Below are 13,881 nucleotides of genomic sequence, written 5' to 3' on the forward strand. Positions count from 1 at the left end.
AATGAAGACGAATTCTACGGCTTTGATCAGTTAGCGACCGAAAGGAATGACCAGGATATCGGTAATAGTGCAGAAAACCCTGACGATCCTCAACCCTCTACCTCTGGTGTGGGCACTCGTGACTCACGGTCGGTTGTGCCTCAACGCAAGAGAAAACTAATATTTTCGCGTGGCCAGGCCTCTGACTTCAGTAATGATGATGATAGTGACGTGGATTGTGATTTTATTGCGCTCGACGATCATTCGAGTAGTGATAGTGAGGAATCATATTCACCAGTGAAGCGTCGGTATGTTCGCCGCCGCATGCGCTCGGGTAGTGTACCCTATGCTGTGCCCAGGAGACGGAGTACATCCTGGAGTACATCCTGTGGCCCTACACCAGTTTTAGGTAGTGATCGTGAGGATGATGTGGCTACACTTGGCATGGATAGACCACAGGCATCAGTGGATGGTGGTAGTGGCACAGCCATGCGTGACTCACCAGGCCACGCTGGGACCCACGCTGCTGACTCGTCAGTTCAAGGACAAAGCGGAGCGTCAGCCACCAGCCCACCACAACCACCCGCATAACCAGCCTATGATGTCCAGTATCCACCAGCAAACCGTATGTGGGATTGGCAGTAAAATCCCAATTTTGTTCCCAAGCCTCACCACTTTGATGACTCTCAAAGTGGAATTCTATCTACTTGTCCCCTTGGAACCACGGCCAATGAACTGGAATTCTTTGAATTATTCTTTGACCAGCCATTGATGGAAACTATTGTCAGGGAAAGTAATAAGTATTTTGAGTACACCATGGCAAATATGATCATATCACCACAGTCAAGACTACACAGGTGGAAAGAGACGACTGTTTCAGAAATGTATTTGCTTTTTGCAACAATAATGCTTATGCCTCATGTCTATAAGCATAATATAAAAGCATACTGGTCCACAGATCGGCTAATTTCTACCCCGTAAGGCATGGGTCACTAGGGACTTTTTCTATGACTGGTTACACCATGCATTTGCCCCCAATGTGAAAAAATACCTAATTGAAAAGAAATTAGACCTTAAGTGCCTCCTGGTATTAGACAATGCTCCTGGTCATCCTTCAGACTTGGCGGAGAGACTTTCTAGGGACATTAGCTTCATTAAGGTCAAGTTTTTGCCTCCTAATACCACTCCTCTCCTGCAGCCCATGGACCAGCAGGTTATTTCCAACTTCAAGAAACTGTACACAAAAGCTATGTTTGAAAGGTGCTTTGTAGTGACCTCAGAAACTCAACTGACTAAGAGAGTTTTGTTAAGATCATTTTACCATCCTCAATTGTGTGAACATTATAGGTAAGGCTTGGGAGGAAGTGACTAAGAGGACATTGAACTCTGCTTGGAAAAAACTGTGGCCAGAATGTGAAGACAAAAGGGATTTTGAAGGGGTTGAGGCTAACCCTGAGAATCCTATGCCAGTTGAGGAATCCATTGTGGCACTGGGGAAGTCCTTGGGGTTGGAGGTTAGTGGGGAGGATGTGGAAGAGTTGGTGGTGGAGGACAGTGAAGAACTAACCAATGATGAGCTGCTAGATCATCTTGAACAGCAAGAAGGCAGACCTGAGGAAACTGCTGCGGAGGGGAGAGAGAAATTGAAGAAGTTGCCTACTTCTAAGATAAAGGAAATGTGTGCAAAGTGGCTTGAAGTGCAAACCTTTTTTGATGAAAATCACCCTGACACAGCTACTGCAAGCCGTGTTGGCAACCTGTACACTGACAATGTTGTGAACCACTTTAGGAAAGTCATAAAGGAACGAGAGGTATAGGTATCTATGGACAGATACGTTGTGCGATAGAAGTCCAGTGACTCTGAAGCTGGTCCTAGTGGCATTAAAAGAACAAGGGAAGTAACCCCAGAAAAAGACTTGCTGCCTCAAGTGCTAATGGTCACACCAGCCTCACTCAACAAATGAAATCTTAACACTGTCATTAAGAAGCGAATCATTAACTCATTAGGCTTGGAAACCTCTCTTGCAAGGAGGCACAAGGTGTTCAGGAAGATAGTTGGGCAAATCATTGCAATCCAATTTAATATTGATGAGATGCATGGCTAGCGCAAATTCATCTGCATCCAACATGCCATCTTTATCAATATCAGACATTTTCCATACCTTACCCAGTACAGAATTGGGCAACTTAGACTTCAGCATTTCGTGTTTAGCCGCTGAACAGCCATCAACAGGGTTGAGGTTGTCGATGAGTTGATCATACTTATAACGATCTTTGGCCACTATCCAATCAGGTAAACCTGCTCCTGCATCGGCACTTTCACCTCCCTTGAAACCACAGTGCTATCATTCATCACACCATTAAAGACACAACCACATATGACAGTATTTTCCTTGTTGGAAGCAGCCTCTTCTACAGGGATCATGGCCATCAAACGAGCAATGTCTTCCGCCAGCATTCTGTCAACGGTTTCCAACAGTCGTGGCTTCATGACATTAAATTTGGTGAAATCATGATGTTGCAGTTGTTCCTGCATTCTTTTAATTTTGGGGAAGTCTCCAAGAGAGATCTGGTTTTCTCATTGAATCTTATCATAGATTGCACTTAAGTTCTTGATTAGTTCTTTTTATTTTCTTGGCCAGACATAGAAGGCATTTCTTTCTTCAGCTCTGAGATGATGTACGCATAAACCTTGACTAGCCGGACACTTTTTAGGAGATCATTTAGTTTCTTAAGCGCTGCATTATGGGGCAATAATTTTAAGTCAAAGAATCTTGCTTTTCAGCTTCGAACAATCTTCTGTTAACAAAGTGTCTGACCCCAAAATGATCCAATGCACACTCGTGCCACTTCAAATGGGGACGAGTGTACATTGTAATATTGTATTTCTTCTTTCTTTCTTTCAACACACCGGCCTTATCCCACCCACCAAGGCAGGGTGGCCCAAAAAGAAAAACAAAGTTTCTCTTAAATTTAGTAATTTATACGGGAGAAGGGGTTACTAGCCCCTTGCTCCCGGCATTTTAGTCGCTTCTTACAACAAGCATGGCTTACGGAAGAAGAATTCTGTTCCACTTCCCCATGGAGATAAGGGGAAATAAACGAAAACAAGAACTAGAAAGAAAATAGAAGAATACCTAGAGGGGTGTGCATATATATGCGTGTACAGTGGAACCTCAAAAGTCAAACGTATCACATATCGAACGTTTCGAAAATAGGACCATTTTATCGGACAAACTGTGTCTCTATTATCGAACGCGCCCCTATTTTCGGACCGCCGGGTACGGGACCTGTCTGCCGGCCCGCTCTGTCCGCGTCCCCTCGCAGGCGCTGTGAGCAGTCTAGCTTTGTTTATGCTTGAGTGAACACTAACCTGCGCTCTCATTCACACATTTTACGATTATTTCGTTGTGTTTAGTGCTTGTGGGACTGTGAAATAAGCTGCCATGGGCCCAAAGAAACTTGCTAGTGGTACCCCTGTGGTAAAGAAAGTGAGAAACACCATAGATGTGAAGAAGGAAATAATACAGAAGTATGAGAGTGGTGTGTGACTTGTTGAGCTTGCCAGGATGTATGGGAAAAACAGTCGACCATCGGTTATATCCTGGCAAAGAAAGAACAAATCAAGGAAGATGATGTTGCAAAAGTTGTTAATATGCTAACCAAAAAAAGACCACAAATAGTTGAAGAGGTTGAGAAGTTGTTGCTGGTGTGGATCAAGGATAAAGAGATTGCAGGTGATAGTGTTTCAGAGACGATTATTTGCGAAAAGGCAAGGAAATTGTATGCCGATCTAGTACAGAAAACTCCTGGAACAAGTGCTGATAGTGAATTTAAGGTGGCCATAGAAGCAATTCTAAGCTCAGAGACCAAAAAATCGAAAAAATATATAAAATTAATCTTGCTGAAAAATAGAGCAACCATCTGGCAACATATTGGTGTGCATCTCGTGTCTGTACGGCAATTAGATAAAACGTTATCGTAATTATAAGAAAGATAACTACGTCTTCACAGCGCGGTGGCTCACGTCATACCAATACCACGTGTACCAGCGCGCTCACGTCATAATACCACACACGTATTTTTTTCCCCTCTTTTTTTTTTGGTGTATTTTTGAGCTAGATCTTCTAAATAGTAACTGGAAACCATCAGTGTAGCTGAGAAAAGGAGCTGCTGGCACTGGAGGTAGTCAGTGCCGACTAGAAGCCAGAAGAGCGTGGAGGTACGTCGCTTCCTCTGACAGCTGTCTACCCTTAGACCATCACTTTCTGCCTTTCATTGTATACATTTTTTGTACAAGATGCCTAGAAAGACTAAAAAGTATACCCCGAAGATGAGCAGGAAGAGGAGAGAGCACTTGCAAGCAATGCTGAGGGCTATCAAAATAAAGAAAGGCAGCTAGCTGCTTTGGGTGGTGATGCCATGCCATTACCACCACATTCCTCTCAAGACTTAGTGCCACCACCCTCCTCTCAAGAAGAATCCTTGCTCACTGCTAGTGAACTATTGGATATTTCAGGTTCAAAACGAGGGAAAACAAAGTATAAGAGCACAGCAAATGTGCCTAGTACCTCAATGGCCACCGTGGTCACTTTGACAGCTACTACTATCACGACTTCTACCTCCATGGCCACCTCCACAGCCACCATGACGACTACTACCTCCACGGCCATTCCATATGTGGCCACCCCACGTTCACGTGGTCGACCTAGAGGATCGGGAAAGCAGAAACAAACAGCGGTACCTGTGGCCACACGATGTCTAGTTGGCCAACCCAAAGGATCGAAGACTAAGAGAGGTGTCACATCTGTGGCCAGCACTTCCATGGCCACATCTGTGGCAAGCATCTCCATGGCCAAATCTGTGGCCACCACCATGGCCACATCTTGTGGCCAGCATCTCCATGGCCATATCTCTGGTGCCAAGCACCATGGCCACATCTCCTGTGGCCAGCATCTCCATGGCCACATCTGTGGCCAGCACCTCCACTGCCACCCCAGATGTGGCCAATAGCTCCATGGCCACCACTGATATTGATAATAGTGTTGCGAGTGAGAGTGACAGTCGTGTTGCGAGTGATATTCCAGTGTCAACACATCCACCTGCTGGGGTGTCAAGTGCCAAAAAGAGTGTGTCATTATTTGATCCTATAGATCCTCATACTACTGGAAAGAGATTGATGATTTTTGATCCTAGAAAATTATATAGTGATGTCTTATCGCGAGTATTTTGCCCTGAGTGTTGTGTTGCAAACATGAAGACTGTATATTATGAACATCATCTAGAGAGCACTGTTGTTCTAGAGTGTACTCAATGTCACTATAAGTTGGGGAAAAAACCCAAGTTGTATAAAACAATGAATGTTGCAACTGGTAGGATGGTGTATGGGGAATTGTTAGCAGGTGGTGGATACTTTGCATTTATTCGTAGAAATGCAGTATGTAGTTTGCCACATATCTGTCTGAAGACATACAATAAATGTGTCTCAATGATAACAGAAAAATCTATTGAGTCATGTAAGAAAATACTTGCTGAATCTAAGGACATTATTGTTCAAGAATATGGCAAACTGAACATTGTACCAGATGACGCAGAAATTCTTGACATTTATGTAACGTATGACGGAACATGGCACACAAGGGGACATCACTCGAGTATAGGCATTGGTGTCACTATAGATGCCTTGACAAAATTAGTGGTTGATTATCAAGTTTTCAGCAAGTACTGTAATATGTGTTCCTTTATGGAAAGTTGTTGGAACAGTAAGAAAATAACTAATGAAAAATATGAAGACTTTCGCAAAAAACACGAACTTGTATGCACCATAAACTGTACAGGAACCTCTGCAAAGATGGGAAGTGAAGCAGCGGTAATGATGTGGCAGCGATCACTTGAAAATAAATTGAGATACAAAACAATTGTGAGTGATGGTGATAGCAACACATATAAAGCCATTGTTAATCTCAACGATGGTGAAGGCCCTTATCCAGGTGTAAATGTTGAAAAAGAGGAATGTATCAATCGCTATGCTAAACGTCTAAAGAACAGACTAACAAATTTAAGTCAAGTCACAATATGTTGAGAAAGAATTGAAAACTGGGAGGAAGAGGAAGGAGTTTGCAATGAAGAAAAAGGGCATGTTGACAGACTTTGTAATCGATAAGTTGGCATACTACTTTCAGAAGAACATGCGAGAGAAGATCAATCATGATGTTGAAGATACGAGGAACTGTATCCTTTCAAGCTTCTTTCATTTATCCTCAACTGATGAAAAACCACAGCATCACCTTTGCCCAACTGGTGATAATTCCTGGTGTTTCTACCAGAAAGCAATAGCAGCAAACCTTCCTCCACCGTCTCACACCACAATGAAAGTACAGTTCCAGCTGGAACCTGCATACATGGAGGAAGTGCATAATATTTACAAAGACCTAACAACAATGAAATGATGCGGCGTTGTGTAAAAGGCTGAACGCAAAACCCTAATGAAAGTCTACATCAACGCATATGGTCTTACTGCAATAAAACCCTATTTCGAACAAAGAGGCAAGCTGATTTCGCAGCCAGCCATGCTGTGGCAGAGTACAATACTGGGTATGTGAGAAGCTGCCTAGACATACCACTTGGCTATGGACGTTCAGTAGTGACTCAAAAACACCTTGAAAAAATGGACAAGAACATGCAGGCAGTACTGGCCAAAAAAAAGCAAGAAGAGGAAAAGGGGGCAGGACACGTCCTACGAGCCTGGTGGACATTTGATGATAATGTGTCCACCTACACCTGGTCTAAGGTACGTAATTCTTGTGTTTTTTTGGTGTATTTTTATGTATATAAATACTATATATGTGTGCAATTACAGCATCTGTGTACATAATCACTGGGAATCGGATTTTGAGCATTCATTTCTTTCTTTTCAGTTTGATTGGGATGGATTGTCATGACTGGCCGGCCTCAGAGAACTTCAGGATGAAGAGATGTTCCTGGAACTTCAGGAATATTGTCTATACAACCAGTTATACTCTCAATAAATTTATCAAGGCACTATGAGTATTTTTACCCACTCTATTTATGATATTGATGCACCATTATTTATGAACCAATCCCCTCAATTGAGGTTCCTTGATGCTGGTGAGGGGCTCTTGATTTTTTGCGTGCTCTAAAATAAAATCGGAAAGTTTTGGAAAGTGAGTTATTCATATAGAAAAACAGCTAAACTCTCTGGGAACACAATGGTACAAGAATCAATGTTCTACGATGTTTCTACAAGAAATTATAGTCATTTATATCAGGTATGGTGATGGCAATGTGGGTAGAGAGTCTGATCACAGCCCATATATATTTTGGAATTTTTTCCTTGTTTTTTATCGCTTTTTCTTGCATTATTCTTTCTAATATAATAACTGACTATTTGGCATAATAAAACAGTAGGCGGAGCTTATCCGCAGACTTGGAGCTAACCATGCACCACATGGGAACGCTCAGCTCCAGAAAGTGTCAGGAGAAATCACTTCATTATTACGCTTATATCAGCTTATATATCAACTCTACGGCTTATTTATCTATCAGAATTGATGTAATAAACACTATAAATAACATACAAACATGTTATATACTCTAGACTGAATAAAATAAGCCATAATATGGCGAGAGACCATTGGGAATATTTCGATATAAATGAGTTACTCGTCTCATGTCATCTTTGAATAAGAGAAAACTGTGTTTTGAAGAGGATACCTGCACTAGAACATCAGTTTACTAAGAAATACACCGAAATAAACGTGATTTTCGCTATCTTTTTTTTTCGAGACTGGGGGGCCGGCCGGTGTTCTAGGCCAATATCTTATTCACCTAATGTCCATCATTCTTCCTTTATTACATATTCACAGAAATTGTAAAATAATGATTTCTCTATTTACTGGTGGAATATTTTGGGAAATATTCCAGTTATTTTGGGATTTACATTCGAAGAACTAACAAACTTTATTTTTTTGTGAAATAAAGATAAGATATTTAGAGGAAACTAATCCACGAGGAATTCGTATAAGCATTGTTCTCTCGGCATCAAGTGTCCAACAACCTTACGTCATCCCATATAAGAATAAATTTTGACAAAAGGGCATTTTCAGTAAATCAGTCCTTTGTCAGTTGTTGTTTGAGGTATATTTTTGATAAATATTTTCAAGAAACAGTGAAAACACTGTCTTGTGCACCAAAACTGGAGGAAATCGGACGGTAAACAAAAGAGCTACAATTTTTTGACACACGGCCGGCCCACTCTGTCCGTGTCCCCGCGCAGGCGCCGTGAGCAGTCTAGCTTTGTTTATGCTCGAGTGAACACTAACCTGCACTCTCATTCACACATTTTACGATTGTTTCGTTGTGTTTAGTGCTTGTGGGACTGTGAAATAAGCTGCCATGGGCCCAAAGAAACTTGCTAGTGGTGCCCCTGTGGTAAAGAAAGTGAGAAACACCATAGAAGTGAAGAAGGAAATAATACAGAAGTATGAGAGTGGTGTGTGACTTGTTGAGCTTGCCAGGATGTATGAGAAAAACAAGTCGAATATCGGTTCCATCCCGGCAAAGAAAGAACAAATGAAGGAAGCTGATGTTGCGAAAGGTGTTAATATGCTAACCAAAAAAAGACCACAAATAGTTGAAGAGGTTGAGAAGTTATTGCTGGTGTGGACAAAGGATAAAGAGATTGCAGGTGATAATGTTTCAGAGACGATTATTTGCGAAAAGGCAAGGAAGTTGTATGCCGATCTGGTACAGAAAACTCCTGGAACCAGTGCTGATAGTGAATTTAAGGCCAGCAGAGGCTGGTTTGACAGATTTAAGAAGCATAGTGGCATACACAATGTTGCAAGACATGGTGAGGCAGCCAGTTCAGACAAACAGGCGACTGAGAAGTTTGTACAGGAGTTTAAGGGGTACACAGACAGTGAAGAATTCAAACCTGAACAAGTGTTTAATTGTAACGAAACAGGCTTGTTTTGGATGAAAATGCCAAAAAGGACCTTCATCACACAGGAGGAAAAGACACTGCCAGGACACGAGCCTATGAAAGACAGGCTTACTCTTTTATTCTGTGCTAATGCTAGTGGTGATTTTACAGTGAAGCCTTTACTTGTGTATCATTCAGAAAATCCCAGTGTTTAAAAAAAAATAATGTCTTCAAGAACAAGTTATGTGTCTTGTGGAAAGCTAATCATAAGGCATGGGTCACAAGACATTTTCAAAGAGTGGGTCTATGAAGTGTTTGGCCCCAGTGTGGAAAAAACACCTCCAGGAAAAGAAATTGCCACTCAAGTGCCTCCTGTTAATGGACAATGCTCCTGCTCATCCTCCAAACTTAATAGACCTCTTGTCTAAGGACTTCAGTTTTATAAAAGTGAAGTTCTTGTCTCCTAACACAACTCCTCTCCTCCAGCCCATGGACCAGCAGGTCATTTCTAACTTCAAAAAACTCTACACAAAAGCAGTGTTTGAAAAGTGCTTTGAAGTGACCACAGACACTAAGTTGTCCCTAAGAGAGTTCTGGAGGAATCACATCAACATCTACAACTCCATAAGCCTTATAGGTAAGGCTTGGGAGGGAGTGACTTCCAGGACTTCCAATTCTGCTTGGAGACAATTGTGGCCAGATTGTGTACAAAAGAGGGATTTTGAAGGGTTTGAGGCTGACCCTGACCCTCACCCTGACCCTGCCTGTTGTGGACTCTTGTGGCATTGGGGAACACCCTGGAGTTGGAGGGGAGTGGTGAGGATGTGGAAGAGTCGGTGGAGGACCACAGGGAAGAGCTAACCACTGAAGAGCTGCAAGAGCTTCATCTGGAGCAGTATCAGACCACAGCTGAGGAACTTGCTTCAGAGGAGGAGGAAGAGGGAGTGGACGAGGTGCTTTCTTCAAAGATTAAGGAGATTTGTGCCAAGTGGAATGATGTCCAAATGTTTGTGCAGAAGTACCACCCTGACCAAGCTGAAACAAGCCATCTTTGCAACAACTTGTGACAGAACCATGTCCCATTTTAGGGAAATGTTTAAGAGGCGCCAGAAACAGAGGATTGTGGGCAGTTATTTTGTGAGACAAGGGTCCAGTTATTCTCAAGCTGGTCCTAGTGACATTAAAAGATAGAGAAAGGAAGTAACCCCAGAGAGGGCTTGACATGAATTCCTCATGGAGGGGGGTTCTCCTTCCAAAAACTAACCCCAACTCCCTCTCTCCTCGTCCCTATCTTCCAGATGCCATCACCAATCTTCAATAAAGATAAGTAAAAATGTTATTTTATATGTATTACTATACATAATGAAAAACTACAGTATTTGTTGTATATAAAACTGTAATTAAGTTCTATAAAATGTATTTTTTGAGTGAATATTTTTGGGTTTCTGGAATGGATTAATTGTATTTCCATTATTTCTTATGGGAAATATTGCTTCAAATTTCAGACTTTTCGAATTTAGAACTAGCTCCTGGAACGGATTAAGTTCGATTTTTGAGGTCCCACTGTACATGTATGTGTAGTGTGACCTAAGTGCAAGTAGAAGTAACAAGACATACCTGAAATCTTGCATGTTTATGAGACAGACAAAAGACACCAGCAATCCTACCATCATGTAAAACAATTACAGATTTTCGTTGTACACTCACTTGGCAGGACGGTAATACCTCCCTGGGCGGTTGCTGTTTACCAACCTACTACCTAGGAATATTGTATTTGTTTTAATAAAAAAATAATCTGTCCTTCAGTCACACTCAACAAATGAAATCTTAACACTGTCATTAAGAAGCGAATGATTAACTCATTAGGCTTGGAAACCTCTCTTGCTAGGAGGCACAAGGTGTTCAGGAAGATCGTTGGGTAAATCATTAACATCCAATTTAATATTGATGAGATGCATGGCTAGTGCAAATTCATCTGCATCCAACATGCCATCTTTATCAATATCAGATATTTTGCATGCCTTACACAGTACAGAAATGGGCAACTTAGACTTCAGCATCTCGTGTTTAGCCGCTGAACCAGTTATCTTGCCATCAACAGGGTTGAGGTTGTCGAAGAGTTGTCATACTTATAATGATCTTTGGCCACTATCCAATCAGGGTCACCTGCTCGTGCATTGGCACCTTCACCTCTCCTGAAACCACAGTAGTATCATTCATCACACCATCAAAGGCACCACCACGTATGATAGTACATTCCTTGTTGGAAGCAGCCTCCTCTACAGGGATCATGGCCATCACACGAGCAATGTCTTCTGCCAGCATTCTGTATACGGCTTCCAATAGTCATGGCTTCATGACATTAAATTCACTATCAGCACTGGTTCCAGGAGTTTTCTGTACCAGATCGGCATACAACTTCCTTGCCTTTTCGCAAATAATCGTCTCTGAAACACTATCACCTGCAATCTCTATCCTTGATCCACACCAGCAACAACTTCTCAACCTCTTCAACTATTTGTGGTCTTTTTTGGTTAGCATATTAAAACCTTTTGCAACATCGATTTCCTTGATTTGTTCTTTCTTTGCCAGGATAGAACTGATGGTTGACTTGTTTTTCCCATACATCCTGACAAGCTCAACAAGTCACACACCACTCTAATACTTCTGTATTATTTCCTTCTTCACATCTATGGTGTTTCTCACTTTCTTTACCACAGGGGTACCACTAGCAAGTTTCTTTGGGCCCATGGCAGCTTATTTCACAGTCCCACAAGCACTAAACACAACGAAATAATAGTAAAATGTGTGAATGAAATCCCAGGTTAGTGTTCACTCAAGCATAAACAAAGCTAGACTGCTCACGGCGCCTGCGCGGGGACGCGGACAGAGCGGGCCGGCAGACAGGTCCCGTACCCGGCGGTCCGAAAATAGGGGTGTGTTCGATAATAGGGACACAGTTTGTCCGAAAAATGGTCCTATTTTCGAAACGTTCGATATGTGATACGTTCGATTTTTGAGGTTCCACTGTATAAAAATACACAAAAAAACCACAAGAGTTACGTACCTTTGACCAGGTGTAGGTGGACACATTATTATCTAATGTCCACCAGGCTCGAAGGACGTGTCCTGCCCCCTTTTCCTCTTCTTGCTTTTTTTGGCCTGTACCGCCTGCATGTTCTTGTCCATTTTTTAAAGGTGTTTTTGAGTCACTGCTGAACGTCCATAGCCAAGTGGTATGTCTAGGCAGCTCCTCACATATCCACTATTGTACTCTCCCACATCATGGCTGGCTGCGAAATCAGCTTGTCTCTTTGTTCAAAATGGGGTTTTATTGCAGTAAGACCATATGTGTTGATGTAGACTTTCATCAGGGTTTTGCGTTCTGCATTTTACACAACGCCGCATCATTTCATCTGTTGTTAGGTCTTTGTAAATATTATGCACTTCCTCCATGTATCCAGGTTCCAGCTGGAACTGTACTTTCATTGTGGTGTGAGACGGTGGAGGAAGGTTTGCTGTTATTACTTTCTGGTAGAAACACCAGGAATTATCACCTGTTGGGAAAAGGTGATGCTGTGGTTTTTCATCAGTGTTTTGGCCAATGAGATGTTTTAATCTATTGTTCATCCATTTGGGGTCATTTTTATTAGATCTAATTTCCCTACTCGGAACAAAAGTTGTCTGGGCAGCTAGAACTATGCTCTGAAAAACGTCATATTGGCAACCAAGATCACCTACCTGACCCATAGTCAGGACATCCCAATTTAGCCCACCCAAGTAATTTTTCAGTCCCATGAAGTTGGCCAAGCGAAAATCTGGGACAGAGATTCGATTGCAGTTATCTGGGTAATTCCATGATATATTGAAACTAAGTGATTTGTGATCACTTTCCCCAAGCTCATCATTAACCTCAAGATTATTAATTAGTGAATCTTTGTTGGCAAGAACCAAGTCAAGCAGATTGTTTCCTCTAGTTGGTTCTGTCACAACCTGTTCTAAAAAGCAATCCTGAACCGTATCAAGAAAGTCACTAGACTCAAGATTTCCTGTCAAACTGTTCCATTGAATTTGTCTAAAGTTAAAATCTCCCATTATCACAACATTTTCATATCTAGATGCCTTATGAATTTTGCCCCATAACAGCTTACTGCACTCCCTATCAAGGTTTGGGGGCCTATAAATCACACCCAAAATTAATTTGTCACGTCCCTCGAGAAACCGATTCTGTGTTCTTGCCTCCTAACACCACTCCTCTCCTCCAGCCCATGGACCAGCAGGTCATTTCTAACTTCAAAAAACTCTACACAAAAGCAGTGTTTGAAAAGTGCTTTGAAGTGACCACAGACACTAAGTTGACCCTAAGAGAGTTCTGGAGGAATCACTTCAACATCTACAACTCCATAAGCCTTATAGGTAAGGTGTGAGGGAAAAGTTCAACAGATAGGAGTATCGAGCAAGAACATGGAAACAATAGTTTGACTGCCGGCTACTTGTTAAGGTAGGGGAAGTCTATCTCCCGCTATCCCCCCTTCCTTTCCCCCCCTCCTCAAAAGGAGACATGTGGGGCTCCGGTCAAACAGTAATCACTCGACTCAACTCCCAGCACTACTGTAAGTACACGCCTGCTCATATTCTAGTGGACTTATTGGTTGAAAGCTTCACTTTTGACCAATAATAAACTTAGTCCTTTCAGTCTTGCTTTATGTTAAATATCTTAATCACCACGTCTTTTAGGTATTGTACTTATCATGGAGAGTGATTTCTTAAGCAGTGGGCAACCTCTCTCTCTCTTTACAGCTTGGAATGACAGAGTGGGTCACCTGCCAACCAACGAGAAGAATTGAGTCACCTGCCAACCAATGAGAAGAATTGATGGAGACGGACTAATGTCCTGTGACGTCCCATGTTGTATCTACTTACCTGTGTACATGTATGCCATCGCAGGACGTAACCCC

At 42.1% G+C, this 13,881-nt stretch overlaps 1 pseudogene; it reads right to left on the reverse strand.

Annotated features, from left to right (window-relative positions):
• Nucleotides 1–1,265: 1,265 nt before the first annotated feature.
• Nucleotides 1,266–4,011, reverse strand: LOC128691264 (EH domain-containing protein 3 pseudogene; annotated as a pseudogene).
• Between the last annotated feature and the right edge of the window lie 9,870 nt (nt 4,012–13,881).

This window comes from Cherax quadricarinatus, chromosome 36 (assembly GCF_038502225.1).
Source record: "Cherax quadricarinatus isolate ZL_2023a chromosome 36, ASM3850222v1, whole genome shotgun sequence".
Lineage (NCBI taxonomy): Eukaryota > Metazoa > Arthropoda > Malacostraca > Decapoda > Parastacidae > Cherax > Cherax quadricarinatus.